The 17308-nt window shown below is 37.1% G+C and overlaps 1 protein-coding gene across 7 annotated transcripts in view; it reads right to left on the bottom strand.

Moving 5' to 3' along the window:
* FHIT (fragile histidine triad diadenosine triphosphatase) overlaps positions 1–17308 on the bottom strand; it is a 1423954-nt gene that overhangs the window by 1091612 nt on the left and 315034 nt on the right. Inside the window, exon 4 of one of the 7 annotated variants that reach the window (XM_045053135.1) lies at positions 16118–16167. The exons of the other annotated variants lie outside the window; for them this stretch is intronic. The gene's annotated coding sequence lies outside the window, so the exon portion shown is untranslated. The remainder of the gene's footprint in view (positions 1–16117; positions 16168–17308) is intronic. 7 annotated transcript variants of the gene reach the window in all.

Consider the following 17308-nt stretch of genomic DNA (forward strand, 5'->3'; position numbering starts at 1 on the left):
TACCCATACAAAAAATCATCAACTCACAAAGGAATAGAGCAAGAGAGAAAGGAACAAAGGACTACAGAACAGTAAGAAAACAATGAACAATATGGCAGTGTAAATCCATAACCATCAATAATTACTTTTAAGTGTAAATGGAATATTTTTTTCTATCAAAAGACATTTATTTATCAGAAAATACAGAGTGGACAAATGGTTAAAAAACAAGATCCAACTGTCTGCTGCCTACAAGAGTCTCACTTTAGCTTTAAGGATACTTATAGACTGAAAATGAAGGAATGGAAAAAGGTATCCTATGCAATTAGAAATAAGAAGAAAGCAAAGGTACTAATATTTATATCAGACAAAACAGACATTACATCAAGACTATAACAAGAGACAAAGAAGGTTATATAAGGAAAATGGGTCAATTTATCAAGAGAATATAATAATTGTAAATATTTATACACTCAACAATGGAGCAAGTAAATATACAAAGCAAATATTAACAGATCTGAAGAGAGACACAGATAGCAACGTAATAATAGTAGACACTTTCAGTATCCCACTTACAACTATTCAGACAGAAAAACAAAAGAAGGAAACACTGGACTTAAACTACACATAGGGCCAGATGTATCTAACAAACATATATAGTATATTCCATCCATCCAAGAGCAGCAGAATGTACATTCTTCTCAAGCATACATGGAACACTCTCCAAGATAGATCATACGTTAGGCCACAAAACAAGTCTTCATAAAGTTAAGAATTTTGAAATCATATCAAACATCTTTTCTAACCAAAATGGTATGAAACTAAAAATCAACTGCAAGAAAATAGAAAATTCACAATATGTGGAGAATAAACAACATGGTCCTGAGTGACCAATGGGTCAATGAAAAAAATCAAAAGGGAAATAAAAAAATATCGAGACAGAGGCACCTGAATGGCTCAGTCAGTTGAGTGTCCAACTCTTGATCTCAAGGTTCATGAGTTCAAGCCCCATTGTCAGGGCAGAGCCTGCTTGGGATTCTCTCTCTGCCCCTCCCTGATGTCTGTTCTCTCTCTCTCTCTCTCTCTCTCTCTCTCTCTCTCTCTCTCTCTCTCCCTCTCTCTCAAAATAAATAATAAACTTCAAATACATAAGTAAATAAAATCGACTTAAATGGAAATGGAAACACAAGATACCAAAACATATGGGATACAGCAAAAGCAGTTTTAAGAGGGAAGTTTATAACGATAAATGCCTACATTTAAAAAACTCACATAAACAAGAAAAACTGGTTAAAAAAAAAAGAACAAACTAAGCCCAAAGTTTGCAAAAAAAAAAAAAAAAAGGAAATAAAAAAGATAAAAGTGGAAATCAATGAAATAGAGACTAAACAGACAATATGAAAGAGAAATAACTGGCATTTTGAAGATAAAATTGATAAGCCTTTAAGCTGGACAAAAACAAAAAAGAAGACTTACATAAATAACATCAGAAATGAAAGGGAAGACATTACAACTGATAACACAGATGTACTAAGAATTGTAACAAACTACAATGAATAATTATATGCCAACAAATTAGATAACCTAGAAGAAATGGATAAATTCCTAAAAACATACAACGTACCAAGACTGAGTCATGAAGAAATAAAAAATCTGAACAGACCAGTAACTAGTAAGAAGACTGAATAAGTATTACAAGCTTCTCAATAAAAATAAAAATAATAATAATAATAATAATAATAATCCAGACCAGATGGCTTCACTGGTGAATTCTACCAAATGTTGAAAGAAGAATTAATATCAATCTTTCTCAAAGTCTTCCAATAAATAGAAGAGGAGGAAACACTTCCAAACTCATTTTATGAGACCAGCATTAACCCTAGTACCAAAACCAGATAAGGACACAAGAGTAAAGAAAGTACAGGCTAATATCCCTGATGAACTTAGATGCAGGAATCCTTGCAAAATATTAGCAAACCAAATTCAATAGTACATTAAGGATCACTCACAGTGATCAAGTGGGATTTATCCTAGGACACAAGGATGTTTCAATACATACAAATCAATCAATGTGATTCAGCACATTAACAAAATGAAGGATAAAACTCATGATTATCTCAATAGATGAAGAAAAAGCATATGAAAAAATTCAACATCCTTTTATAATAAAAACTCTCAAGAAATTGGATATAGAAAAGTATACCTCACCAAAATAAAGGCCATATATGACAATCCCACAGCTAACATCATATGTAATAGTGAAAGGCTGAAAGAATCCGAGACAAGTATTGGAAGTACTAGCCAGAATAAATGGGCAAGAAAAAGAAATAAAAGGCATCCAAATCAGAAAGCAAGAAGAAAAGTTTTCTCTTTATTTGAAAAACAATCCATTTACAATAACATCAAAAAGAATAAAATACTTAGGAATAAATTTAATCAAAAGGTGTAAGATCTGGACTCTGAAAATTATAAAACATTGATAAAAGAAATTAAAGAAGACATAAATAAATGGAAAGATATTCCACATTTACAAATGGGAAAATTATCACAATTAAAAAGTCCCACTACCAACCTACAGATTCAGTATAATCCCCTTTCAAAATTTCAATGACATTTTTCATACAAATAGAAAAAAAGCAATCCTATAATTCATATGGAACCACAAATACCCCAAAGAACAAAGCAATCTTGAGAAAGGAACAAAGCTGGAAAAATCAAAATTCCTGGTTTCAAACTACACTATAAAGCTACAGTAATCAAAACAGTATGGTATGGGCATGAAAAGAGATATACAGAGCACTGGAACAGAATAGAGAGCTCAAAAATAAGCCCAAACATATATGGTAAATTAATTTTTGACAAAGGAGTCAAAAATATACAATGGGGAAAAGATAATCTTTTCAGTAAAAGGTGTTGGAAAAACTCAGATACATGCAAAAGAATGAGCCTAGGCTTGTACTTTATATTATATATGCAAAAATCCACTCAAAATGGACTAAGGACTTGACATAAGACCTGAAACAGTAGGTATAACTCTGAAACAGTAGGTAAGCTCCTTAACACTGGTTTTGGCAATGATTTTGGCAACAAAAGCAAAAATAAACAAGTGGGACTATATCAAGCTAAAAAGTTTCTGTGCAGCAAGGAAACCATCAAAAGAATGAAAAGGCAAACTATAGCCTGGAGAAGTTTTTGTAAGCCACATATGTGATAAGAGGTTAATATCCAAAACTACAGGAAAGTCATACAACTCAATAGCAAAAACACAAATAACCCAATTTTTAAAAAGGCAAACAACCTGAGTAGACATTTTTCTAAGAAAGACATAGAGATGACCAATAAGTACATGAAAAGGTATACAACATCATTAATCATCAGGGAAATTCAACACAACCACAATGAGATGTCACTTCATAACTGTTGGGATGTCTATGATCAAAAAGATAAAAGATAATAAATCCTGGCAAGGATGTGGAGAAAAGGGAGCCCTTGATGCACCAACGATGAGAATGTGAAATGGTATAGGAACGAAGGACAACAGGGTGGAGGTTCCTCAAGAAATTAGAAATAGAAGGACCATATGATCCAGGAATCCCACTTCTCAGTATATGTCCAAAGGAAAAGAAATCATTAAATCATTATCTTGAAGAAGTACCTGCATTCCCATGTTCACTGTAGCAAATGTCTGTTGCAATAGCTAAATGTGAATGAATGAATGAATGAATAAAGAAAAGGTAATACTATCATTTAGCCTTAATATACTAGTGAGCCTTTAAAAAGAAGGATTATTTAGCCTTTAAAAAAAAGGAAATCCTGCCATTTGTGACAACATGGATGAACTTGGGAGAGCATTCAGCTAAGTGAAATAAGCCAGACGTAAACAAATACTGCATGGTAATACATGCGGAATCTAAAAAAACAGTCAAACTCTCATAAACAGACAGTAAAATGGTAGTTGCCAGGGGACACTGGCAGGAGGTGTGTGTGTCGGGAGGGGGGGAAGTGTAATAAGGAGAGGCTGGTAAAAGAGCATAACTTTCAGTTATAAGACGTTTATTGTCTGAGGATCCAATGTAGAACATGTGACTATAGCTGATAACACTGTATTGTGTAATTGAAACTTGCTAAGAGGGTAGAATTTAAGTGTTCTCACCAAAAAAGATAAAGTAAAGAGATAAATATGTGATGTGACAGTTGAGTTAATTAACTCAATGGCGGGAATCCTTTCACAATATGTACATATATCAAATAATCACATCGTACACTTTAAATATATTACCACTTTGTCAATTATAGTTCAATAAAGCTGAAAAAATTAAAAAAAAATAAACTTGTTGGTACAATAATTAAGCATTTCCAAACAAGTAGTCCTTCTTACATGATTAGAATGTGTGGAATGCCTAGAAGCAGCTTTTCCAAATGAATTCATCGATAAACATGAAACATAAAATTTACTGCTCTAGTTTTCCCAGAGACCCTATCTAGGACAGACTGCCCTAGGACAGATGATTAAGTTAGTTTAGGTCCAATTCAGGACTACATAACATGGAGTTATGTCTTAGGCCCCTCAGGCAATTTGGAGCCTTCCAGGTCAAAGAAGGCCTGCCAAAATCTAAAATCAATAGGGCCATTTAAATGATGACATCCCCAGTGGGTAGAGATATTTGACTCCACACATCAATGGCATGAGCTTCTGTCCTGAGCACTCATCAATAGGTCCAAGATCCCATTACAGCCTTTTAATTTATGCTCAGTGATATTAGGATTTAATTGATGCCAAAGATATCGCCTGCCACTAGACAATGATGTTGTGGCAATCAGTAGAAAATGGCCTTCCCAGATATGCCAGGGAATCTACTGGCTGTATTTACTGGCTTAGCTGGCTACTTCTACTTTATAGTAGGTCTCTGTTTTTCTGCCTACCCATCATTCATACCCTCCCATCTTCTTTTATTAGCAAGGCAACTTTCCCTTGGGAAAACATTCCACCCATATTCTTAGTCCATGTTGCTTAAGAGGAATTGATTCACCCACAGTTTCAGGGATAGCTACATACGCTAGATGTGGTCAATTACCTTGGGACAGTGCCAATAAGATCGAAACTTTGAATTTTCACTTGAACTATCAGAAATGTGAAACTCTTACTTCCTGCTGTTGGGATTGCTACACTGGAAGTCCGGAATGGATGTGTATCACTGGAAACGCTCATGCCACTAGGGTGAGATATGGCTTTAGAACAAACAATGGATAGATCATTTGATCTTCTGGAACCAGCAATTCTAGAAATCTTGTGCCTGTATTTTTTCAGTATATATGCCAATAAAACACCTTTTTCATTTAGTCCATTTTGAGTTGTATTTTCTGTCTCTTGCAATCATTCTCAGAAACTGCAAAAAGATGGGCTGCTGCACAAACTATGCACTGATGGTATGCCATTTATTTTCTAGAACTATGCAATTTATTACACCCCTATTCTGAGCCATATATCAAAAAGCACCAAGGTATTTAGACAACAGAGCTTCTACAAACAATAGTATACTTGATCTTCATAAAGTTAACTTGGCCATAAGAAAACAGTCAATCGGGAGCATCTGGGTGGCTCAGTCAGTTGATCATCTGACTTGGGCTCAGGTCATGATCTCGCAGTTCATGAGTTTGAGCCCCACATGAGGTTCACTGCTGTCAGCTCAGAGCCCACTTTGGGTCCTCTGTTCCCCTCTCTCTCTGCCCCTCCCCACTCATTCTCTCTCTCCCTCTCTGTCTCTCTCTTTCTTTCTCAAAAATGAATAAACACTAAAAAAAAAAAAAGAAAAGAAAACAGTTATTTATGGGACATATGGCTCAACATTATTCATTAAGCCAAACATGGCTCTAAGATTAGAAGACAGCACTTCACTAAAACAAGACTTCTTCAACTTAACTCAATGGGCCTTTCCGATCATTTGGTCTTACGGCCCCCAAATGTCAGTCCACAGACTGGGAACGTTTGCCAGAGTGTGGCCAAATCATTAATAGTCCACAGAGTAACGAGGGGAAAAAAGACTCTAATAAAGTTTTAACGAAGCTATGTCATTTCATTTTTACATTCTAAGATTTGATGTTTACAGATTCTCTTTTGCAAAATAATGTCAATAGTCGATATCATTAATAATATCATTAATAATATCATTAATAACATCAAGCCCACGACCCCCACCCACCCAAGATGCCCTAGTTTGCTGTAAATGCTCTCAGCTGTCAATACTGACAGCCACACTTCTTTCTTCCTCACTTCTATCTCTCCCTGCTCTTTCTCAGCCACCTCTAAGGGCTGTTCTCCCCTCCTGGAGTTTTCCAAATGGGGAATTCCTTTGTCTTTTGTAATACCGATTACAGTAGCCTTTCTCTGGTCTCCTCAAATCTGCATCTCCTCCTGTAACTCTGCTCACCTCCTTAGGCCAGATGCAAGAAGAAGCTATCCTTCCTCTTGGGAAGAGGAGAAAGGGAATTATAAATAAATATTTGTTCATCTCAAACACGTAAATTCATAAATATTGATAGCAGCATCATTTAAAGCATAAAAGTGTCAAAAAGAACCTAAGTACCCCACAATAAAGGGATGATTAAATTCCCCTATATGGGGGGCACTTGGGTGGCTCAGTTGGTAAAGTGTCTGACTTCAGCTCAGGTCATGATCTCACAGTTTGTGAGTTCAAGCCCTGCATCAGGCTTGATGCTGACAGCTCAGAGCCTGGAGCCTGCTTCTGATTCTGTGTCTCCCTCTGTCTTTGCCCCTCCCCTGCTCATTCTCTGTCTCTCTCTGTCTCAAAAATAAATAAAAACATTAAAAAATTTTTTTAAATAAATAAATTCCCCTATATGGGAAAATCACACACAGTCATTAAAATTATGGTTGTAAAGATGTTGCAGTAACATGGGAGAAATGCTGATAATATCAGGTTAAATAAAAAGACACACAAGTATGAAAACACAACTAAGTTAAAATATCCATGCATGGATAAACTATAACACTGTCCACACAGATTTAACCACACAGGTGGGGTTATGGGTAATATCTATTTTTGTCTTTAGAGAAGTCTCTGTTATCCAGATTTTCCACAATGGGAACATACTCCTTTTAAATGTAGAAAAATATATTTATTAAATTTAGTTATACTTATTTATGTAGTCAATATTTGCTGATTACTCATTCTGTGAATGCCAAAAAACACCATGCTTTTTCCTGATAGTTTCCTTTACAAGACAGATTTGCCATAAATTTAAACAATATTTGCATTGTTTTTGTCACCATTGTCGTCGTCATCGTTGTTGTTGTTTGGCAGTGAGAATAACTTGTACTAAGCCAGGCTGCTACCTTTCTCAAAGCCATCCTTCATGTCTAAGGACCACCACTGCACCTGCACAAGCTCCAGGGCTGACCCTTCCCTATTTGGCATAAAGGCATGCCCATATGGGAAGCCATACTGGGCAGGTATCTTCCAACCAAACTGAGGTCAAGGATCTCATCCAAAGTGCTAGACTAGTAAAAACCAAAAGAGAGAAATCAAGAAGCCATATAGGAATTAGCAGAAGAAATCAAAGTCAAGTAGAAATACAAGCAGGGAAGTATACAATTCACATATTGCTAGTCCGTCCTATTCTAGAATAATGGGAAAGCTTCATCGTTGTCAGAATACCAACACCGAATTTTCTGAATGCTGGGTGACCCCTAAATCAACACTTACGTTCTGACAACTTCCCAATTCATCCTCGCCAACTTCATTAAACACCTAGCATGCTTTTTAGAGGAGTGGTTTTGTTTGATTTGCTTTATTTGGCATCTGAAACTCAATAGGACAAAGGGTAAGATCACTTCTTAACCTCTCTGTAATTAACCAGTTAAGAAAAGGTTTAGTTAGATACTATGACACATTAATATATATTAGTTCCAAATCATTTTATTTCAGATAGACATTATCAGCTACCTTCTCCCTACTGTGCCAAAACTGTATACAGGGCTATTTTAGCAGAAACCCCATTCATTCTAAATTCAAGGTACTCAATTCTGCCTGAAGGACACAGACTCTTATGGTATCTACAGGAGGGGAGGAATATGAGAAATCCTTTTTTAAAATTTTTTTAAAGTTTATTTATTTATTTTGAGAGAGAGACAGACAGACAGAGAGGGTCAAGAGAGAATCCCAAGAAGGCTCCTTGCTGTCAGTGCACAGGCTGATGTGGGGCTCCATCTCAGGAACTACGAGATCATGACCTGAGCCGAAATCAAGAGTCAGATGTTTAACTGACTGAGCCACCCAGGCACCCAGGAATATGAGAATGCTCTCTCTTGGTAATCACTAGGACCCAACTGCACAGGATTGGGTGAAACAATTTTGTTAGTCCAGAGATAATGGGAGATGTAGCAATAACTCTGAAAGTCATTTGGATGAGAAGGTTAAAGAGAATGAAATGAGCACTTTTTGAGTTATCATGGATTGGAGAGGAAATACAGTCACTGCATCTGGGAAGTTAGGATCCCTGCTACGCAAAATTCTATGGCCTGGCAGAAATGTCTGAGACTAAAGGCATTGGAGCTTTTAGACTTTTTAAAGTTTTCATTTTGAAAAAAATATTCAAACTGTAGAAAACATATAAGAATTATATAATTAACTTCCATATACCATTCCCTAGATTACTAATTGCTACTGTTTTTCCCTATTTATTTTATCTCTTTCACTCTCTCATCTCCCTCTCATCTCATGTCCCTCCTCTCATGTAATCTCTCCCTCCCTCAAATGAAAACAAAAAAAAAAAGTTTATTTGCTAAACCACTTGAGAGTGAGTGTTGAAAGGTTCTAGAATATGGTCTTAGAATACCACTCCAAAATGGTGTATGTGGCACTTCACTTTGGCCAAAGGGTTATTTTGAGCTAAAGGCAATTGAGAACAAGCAGACTAGGAAAAAGCTCTATACATCCCTGGATCTGTATGACAATAAAGTGTCATTTTCCTCTTTTGTTAAGGAAAGTTCCCTTTATGAAGGAAATTTCCATTTGTAAAGCTTTCTTTCTTATCAGGAAGAGAGCTACTCCAGGAAATAACTCTCCTATTACCTAAGAGTTAGGTATCTTCTCTGCAGAACAAGATAACTTTTACTTGCCATACATTTCCTTCCCCACATTCCACAATTTGCCCCCACATCTTTGCCTAGAAGGCCCCACCCCCTTTAGCCTAAAATGCTATGTAAATTACAATCATCTGGCCATCTCTTAGAGCCACGTTCTTCTTTGCGAACTCCAGTACCAGTACACTCATACAAAGGTAATTAAAACTGCTCTCTTATTACTCTGCTTTTTGTCCTTTGGCTGTGAGCTCCAGGAGCTGAACCTAGGGAGGGTAGAGGAAAACAGGTGCGATATCAAAGTCTTCTAAGAATAAGAGCTGTCTCTCACATAAACACAGTGCTATCATCAAATTCAGGGGCTTTAACACTAAAGAGTACTATCTTAAATATGGTCCATATTTACATTTCTTCAGTCCCAAGAATGTCCTGTTCTTTTTCCTCATTCCAGGATCACACTGTTTTTAATTAGCATGTGTCTTTTATCTTCTTGAATCTGGAATAGTTCCTCATATTTTCTTTGCCGCTCCTGGCATTAACAGTTTTGAAGAAGTCAGACCTGTGTTTTGAGTGTATTTATGCCAGTCTCATTGTTTCCTTGGAATTAGACTGTTACAGCAAATACTCGGCACACAGGGAGAGACAAAGGACAATTTCCCAATTTCTTGGGAAATCGGAAGACTGTTGATTTCATATCGGTGATGGCCCAGTGGAGTCACCTAAAAAGGCTGAGCATCCAGCTCAGGTTTTACTGATCTTTTATACATATGTGATTCCGGGTTGGGCGGGACTATTATAGTGAGGCTTGTAGTTCCTGGCTGCTGGCTGATGAAAGAGGCAAGCAAAACTTCAGAAGCCAAAAGCATGCAAAGGGAGTATGTGGCCTCAGAAATCTGGCTGGCCCTTTCTATTTGCCTTTGACAGCTTTCCTTCTCAAGAATCACATTACACATTTTTGAGAGGCATACTACTGAAGTGACTTTATGTCCTTCTTACTGCATTCTATTGGAAAGAAACAGATGGAAGTTTTTCCCATTGCCAGGGATATTAACTTTGATCCTTGGATGAGGTGGTATGTGCCAGGTTACTCCCTGTATCTGTGTGTGTGTATTCTCCTCTGAAATAGATCATAAAACCCTCATGTGAGAGATGCCCTCCTTATGATGAGGGAGCATGAGGCAAGCTGAGAGCAAAATACAGACTGGCATTCCTCCCTCCCCCCAGGTGGATTATGTATGATATTCCTTGGACACTACTGGCTACTTAAGAACAAAGGAAAGGGGTTTAAGTGCTTGCCATGGTGATGTGGGAAACTAGGGCAAATGAAGAACTGAATTCCCTTACTGCCTACAGCCCCTTGACAAGTCCTTGACACTGGCAGAGTGACCTCTCTCTAGGAGCTCAGCTGCCTCAAGGATGACACTTTGCTAGGGACAAAAGAGAACCTTTAGCTTAACATCCCAACCTCGAGGATCCTGTAAGTCTACTTCCTTTATCTCAATTGCTCTAAGATATATGCTGGCAATCATGCTCCAAGCTTATGATCCACTGATATACACCTAAAGGGTCTCATGACTAAGGTTTTATTAAATGGTGATAAATGGTGTTTCCCTAGCAACTGCTAGCCCCTCAGGTTCTGGAAACCTTGCTTCCAAAATTCCTTAGAGATACACTCTATCCCTGACCCCCTCCCAACCTGTGGGTATATAATGAGTTACCCGTCAGGACACCAGTGAAGCTCTTCCTGACCATGGGTCCCATCCTGGTGCTTTAATAAAAATCACCTTTGGCACCAAAGACATAATCAAGAATTCTTTCTTGGCCATCTGCTCTAGACAACCCCACCATCACCCCAAAACGTCATCACTTATACCTGGAGGAAAAAAAGCATCCCTGTCTCTGAAGACAAGGGACACCAAGAAGAATTCTTACTAAGTGTTTCCCAGTTTTCCCCCTGCCCAGTTACCCTTACCTCATACCCTCTGACATACACTATTTCTAAATGACTGCTTATTCTTCATCAAGCCAAGCATACAAATAATCAGATCTGTTTCTTCAGGCCTTCATTTCCTTATAAAGACTCCCATGTCATGTAAAACCTACATTAAATAAATTTGTGTTCTTTTCTCTTGTCAATCTGTCTTTGTCAGTTTAATTTTCAGACCCAGCCAAAGACTCTAAGTGGGCTTTGCCCTACAGTGTAAATACAGAGAATAAGCAAAGCATGGAGAAAGATTTTGAAACTGTGTTAATATATTATTCCCAAAAAAAACTTGCACTCAATGGTTTTGGTACCTATTGATGATGCTAGTCTGAATTATTCTGACAGGAGTTGTAAAATAGTGATATTCTAGTTCCATCATTGCTTCCACATCTATTAGCTGGTATTCCACTGTAAAAAGAACTTCTCTTTCTCTCTCCCTTCTTTATTGACTTATTTTTTTAATTCACTCATTTTTGTTTTAAGTACACCTGAACCATTTCATCTTTTTTTTAATTTTTTTTATGTTTATTTATTTTTGAAAGACAGAGAGAGAGAGAGAGAGAGAGAGAGAGAGAGAGAGAGGAGGAGGGGCAGATAGAGAGGAAGACAAAGAATCCAAAGCAGGCTCCAGGCTCCAAGCTTTCAGCACAAAGCCTGATCTGGGGCTCAAACTCACGAACTGTGAGATCATGACCTGAAGTTGGATGCTTAACCGACTGAGCCATCCAGGTGCCCCAGAACCATTTGATTTTTAAGTGTCCCGTTTCAAGCTGGCTCCTGTGTCATTCAGACATGTCCTCATCATTTTTTTTTTTTTTGAGCAGTTTTTTTTTATTTGCTGGCACAGCAAAATGTTCCAGACTTTTCTTGTATTTTACCTGCTCTGGACCAGCTATTTCTTCACAGGCACTGGTTCCTTTTAGTGGGGAATGGTGTTTAGAAACAAAGAGCAGGAACTGAGTATGCTCCCTGCTGCTGGGGGGCCCTTAATAGAGGGCAGAACGAGGAATTATTTATATACTGATATGAATCGAAACAGGTTATTAAAATATTTATTTATTTTTGAGAGAGAAAGAGACAGAATGCAAGCGGGGGAGGGGCAGAGAGCTAGAGAGACACAAAATCCAAAGCAGGCTCCAGGCTCTGAGCTGTCAACACAGAGCCCGACACAGGGCTCGAACTTATGAACCATGATATCATGACCTGAGTGGAAGTCAGACATTTAATCAACTGATCCATCTAGGTGTCTCTTTATATAAATAAAAAATTTATATGATAATATATATAAATAATATATATATACTTTATATATTAAGTATATATATGTCATATATTTTTAAAAATATATATAATTATGTATTTATATTGACACTTCTAGTCTCAATCCAACAGCTCAGTGTCCTAAAAATCCTGGCTCCCCTCCAAAATCGATGTATTTATCCAATCCTACCAGATAAAATAATTTCTGAATCATTCCATCAATACTACTATCAATAGCAAATGTATAAAGTTCAAGATTTCTTTCCATTTCTTTTGTCTTTAGATGGAAGGTATACAGTCAAGGAACTATGCTCAAAATAATTTGAATTACTACTTTTTTTCCTAATGTGCTATCATGTCATCCATTTGATATACAATTGGGACCATTTACCTCCGTTTTTATTCAATTTCTATCTCAATACTGTAATTTATTTTTATTTTTAAGCTTATAAAACATAAAAACATGATTTCAAAGTCAAAACTATAAAAAAAAAAGTGCTAACACTCCTTACCCTAACTCCTCTAATCCCATTCCCACTCAGTAGGTTACTAATTTCATTCTTTCCAGTTTAACTTTCTGTGATTCCTTTTGCAGAAATGATTGATGGATTGATCAACAGATGACAGACAGACAGACATTCTTATTTCTCCTTCTTTCTTATATAAAATGTAGCCTGCTATATCTACTCTTTTGTATTTTGCTTTTTGTACTAATAATATCTCTGGGACTCACTCCATACCAGTGCAAAAGGAACTTTCTCATTCTATATTATAGCACATCTCTGTATGGGCTCCATCAGGATTCATTCAAATACTTTCCTTTTGCACAGATATTTAGGCTGTTTCCAGTATTTTGTAAGTACAAATAATCATGCGTGTCTCATATTATGAGTGGAGTTGAACATACTTTCTTATGCTTAAGAACGATTCCATATCAATTCCTGTGAATTATCTAGATCTCCTGCAACTTTCCTGTTGGATTTTGGGCCCCCTTCTCTTCTTAATTTATAACTCTTTATATATGAGGAATGTTAGGTCTTTATCCGAAATATATCTTGCAAATATCTTCTCCCAATTTGACAGCTATGGTTTGACTTTTATTTATTTATTTGCCAGGCAAAATAAAAAAAAATTGTTTTTAATTTTTAATTTTATACATTCAAGTTTCAGTGCATCTGGATTTTGAATTATATATAGAAAGCCTTTCTTTGCCCCCAGGTTATAAAGAAATTCCCCTTATAGTTACATTTAAGTGGGCATGTGTGTAGGAATAAAATATTTGTTTATTGACCTCTGGGCAATGTCAAAGATGCATGCTTTTTATTTCCATAGGACCTTCATCTCCAACAGCATAGTTTTCACTTTCCCTAACGCCAAGTTTCCTCACTAGGCCAGCTTCACCAGAGAGCTGTGCATGAAATCCAAATTATCAAAGAAGATTCTGCTCACTTGTCAGAACCACATGAATCTTCTGTCAAGCAAATAATAATTTGTAGGGCAAATCTGTTTTATAGTCACATATTTTGTAAAACAAGGATCACCTGTATTATATCTTATTGTCTCTCAATGATGTATGTACTTTCTCATATCACTGTTATTATCAAGTAATGCATGTTTAGTTTAGAAAAATAAAGCTATTGATAGTAAAAGCAAATAAAACTTTTAAAATTTTTAACAGGGAGAATGGGTTGCTATATCCATACATATCTATGGAAAAAAACTTCTCTTTTCACTAAGACCCTTCTAATTATATTTCCTGTTTGTAATCTATTTCCATTTTCACTCACTGTAAAAAATGTTTGCATGTTACTGAGTTGTCTACAACAATGTTTGAAAAAGCTACATGGTATTCCACTATATAAAGACTTAAAACATTGGGGTGCCTGGGTAGTTTAGTTGGGTGAGCATCCCATTCTTGATTTCAATTCAAGTTATGATCTCATGGTTGTAGGATCAAGCCCCATATTGGGCGCTGTGCTGAGTGTGGAGCATGCTTGGGATTCTCTCTCTCTCTCTCTCTCTCTCTCTCTCTCTCTCTCTCTCCCCACCACTTGTTCGTGCACATGCTCTCTCTCAAAATAAATAAATAAACATTTTTAAAAAGACTGAAAGCATTTAACCAAGTACTGCACACTTAGGATGTTTGGGTTTCTCTTTTTCATATCATAAACAGCTCTATAATAATGTTACTTAAAGATGCACACCTTTGTGACTTGTCCAAATATTTAAGGTAAATATCTAGACATGCAGCTGTTGGGTCAAAGAGTAAACAATATTTTTCATACATACACCAAGTTGCCACCAGCACTGTTTGAAAATAACTGTTTCCTTTACTCACAACCCACCCACACTGAGTGTTATCATTCATTGTTCTCTATCTCTTGATGTTTTTAATAACACAAGACTAAACAGTACTGTAAACCTCTATAAAACCACAAGACAAATTTAGAACAAAGCATTACAGATGTGTGTCTAAAATCGCTGTAAAATTCTATCTAGGCTCTAAACAATCTACTGAAACATCTGAGAAACAACTTCATTCAAAAATGAAGATTTTTTTACTCTGCTTGCACAGCTCAGTATTGAAACCTTAAAATCTCATGCAATTTCTTAACAGCCCTTTCCATTTGGTAGCTGCCAAAGCTTGGTATTGATTATAAATGAACAGGAGGGTTCCTATATAGGCAGCATCAACCTAAGGAAGTGCGGAAATAAACTTTTAGGAAAGCATCTCCTTTCAAGACGTCACTAATTAAAACTCCATGATAATTCTCCCTTGTCAATTACTGGCTAAAATTTTTACTTCACGTTCTAATCTAATGGCCCACATGTCTAAATTACACTTTTAATTGAAAAACAACAACATGGAATTTTTCTGTTTTGAACCATCTGTGTTTTCCCAAAACCTGTGATTGCTACCAATAAATCCAATCAAACCCAATCTTAAGGTTCAAAAAGCTTAGGAAAATAATAATGCTGTTCCACAAAAACATGACGTGATCAGAAGCACTTGCTTTAAAATTCAATGTTTGGTGTGTGAAGCTTCTTAACAAGTGTTTATTAAACTGCATAATTTCAAAGCCTGGAGTGGTATATTGCAATGTTTTCCTGGGAGTTGATCACATTTGCATATCCTTTTACACTTCCTGTGAAATTAATATTGCCTTTTGTATCTTGAACTCAGCTAATATAACTTGCCATTTTTACTTTTCATTGCTATGAGTAATATAGAGTAAACCCCCAAAGGGACCCCTGCAATGCCTACATAAGCTTTATTCTCTGGCTGTTACATTTTTTCATATGAATATATTAAATCATGATTAATAAACCTTTACAGAATCCACTGGTCTTGCAAAAAGGCAAGATTCATAATGATAAAGGCTGCCCAATGAATACAGGAAACTTGCTCCTAAAGTGGAATCAAAGGCCAGGGTTCACAGAGCTCCCGTCACATCCAACAGCACACCAGAGGTCCTTCACCAAGTAGGAAACATTTCAACAGTCACTCAGCTCATTGTCTTTGCAAGACTGGCTTAACCACCAGGATACCATAACCCAGCTGGTGACAATTAGACTTCTTTCTCTCAGGAATACATCTCTGTCAGATGTTAAAATCTGACAATTCCTGGATTTTTAAAATTCCAGCTGGGGCCCCTGGGAGTGAGAATGAGATGATAGTCAAAGAAAGAGGGTGGTAGGGGTTGAGGGAAAGAGGAAGTAGGTATCAGGAGTAGCTGAGAAGCTCCAAAAAGCAAATCAGATGCAGAAGAGGAGAATCTGGAATTACTACATACCACTCTAGACAAAGGTCACTGGAGGCCCCAAAGCATCATTCCCCACTCATCTGGAGGAAAAAAAAAAATTTCCCTTTAACATCTGAGTTCGTGTCTGAAACTCCCCTATCGTAAAAGGAGAATGGAAGGGGGAAAAACTTAATTTTGCACACACATACAGGAGCCCCAGTAAGATATGAGACTCAAAAGGCAGCCAGAGGATTGAGGTTTATACACCATCCTGTGCTCAGGAAAAGGATAGTAGTCTAAGGCTTCAAAGGGGGAAGGCAATTCACTGGAAGGTGAGAGGTGGAGATGTTGGGTAAACAAATTTAGCCCTGCCAAGCAGATAAGTCTCTCAGGGGAAAAAGTTCTCTCTAGTAATAGACTCTTTCTCCTGTAGGCTTCCTTTCTAATGTAAATACCCTTTATAAATGTAGATTTTCCCTTACAAAGGGGTAACTTCTATTGTTTTCAGAGATTCTCCTAGGTCTGCAGTTTCTTAAAAAATAATCAGCTCAGAATAATCCTTAAACCAAAGAAGCCTATTTTGGGGTGGCCTATTCTGCCCCCTTCAGCCCTCCTCAGCTGCTCTGCCTAGCTGACAATCTAGTCAAGGCCAGAACACCTAAAAGACAATCCAAAGGAAAAGTGGGGGCAACTTCATGATTCCTGACCAAGGGGATAAATAGGCCATACCACAACAGAGATCACCCTCTGCCACACCTGGTACTGTTCTCATTTTTTCTCCTGCTTCAAGCCCATCTGCAGCTTGGTCAAGAGGGTGGGCTGGCATCCAGGACCAGGATTAGGGGAAGGCAAGTTAGCAACTGGCCTCAGGTGCAAAATTTAAAGACTGCTAAAAAAAAAAAAAGACCTCACTAATCAAAATAATACTCAATGTAGTATATATATTTTTTAATTTTTTTAAGTTTATTTATTTATTTTGAGAGAGAGTGAGCTCAAGAATGCATAGGAGGGGCAGAGAGAGAGGGGAGAGACAGAATCCCAAGTAGGCTCTGCACTGCCAGCATGGAGCCCGACGCGAGGCTCGAACCCATGAACCCTGAGATCATGACCTGAGCCGAAATCGAGAATTCGACGCTTAACCCCATTCTTGAGCCACCCAGCACCCTCAATGAAATATTTTTAAAAATCAAAATTAGCGCAAAAAACTCACAGCGAACAAAACATCGAAATTTTAAACAAAGA

Source organism: Felis catus, chromosome A2 (genome assembly GCF_018350175.1).
Source record: "Felis catus isolate Fca126 chromosome A2, F.catus_Fca126_mat1.0, whole genome shotgun sequence".
NCBI classification, from domain to species: domain Eukaryota; kingdom Metazoa; phylum Chordata; class Mammalia; order Carnivora; family Felidae; genus Felis; species Felis catus.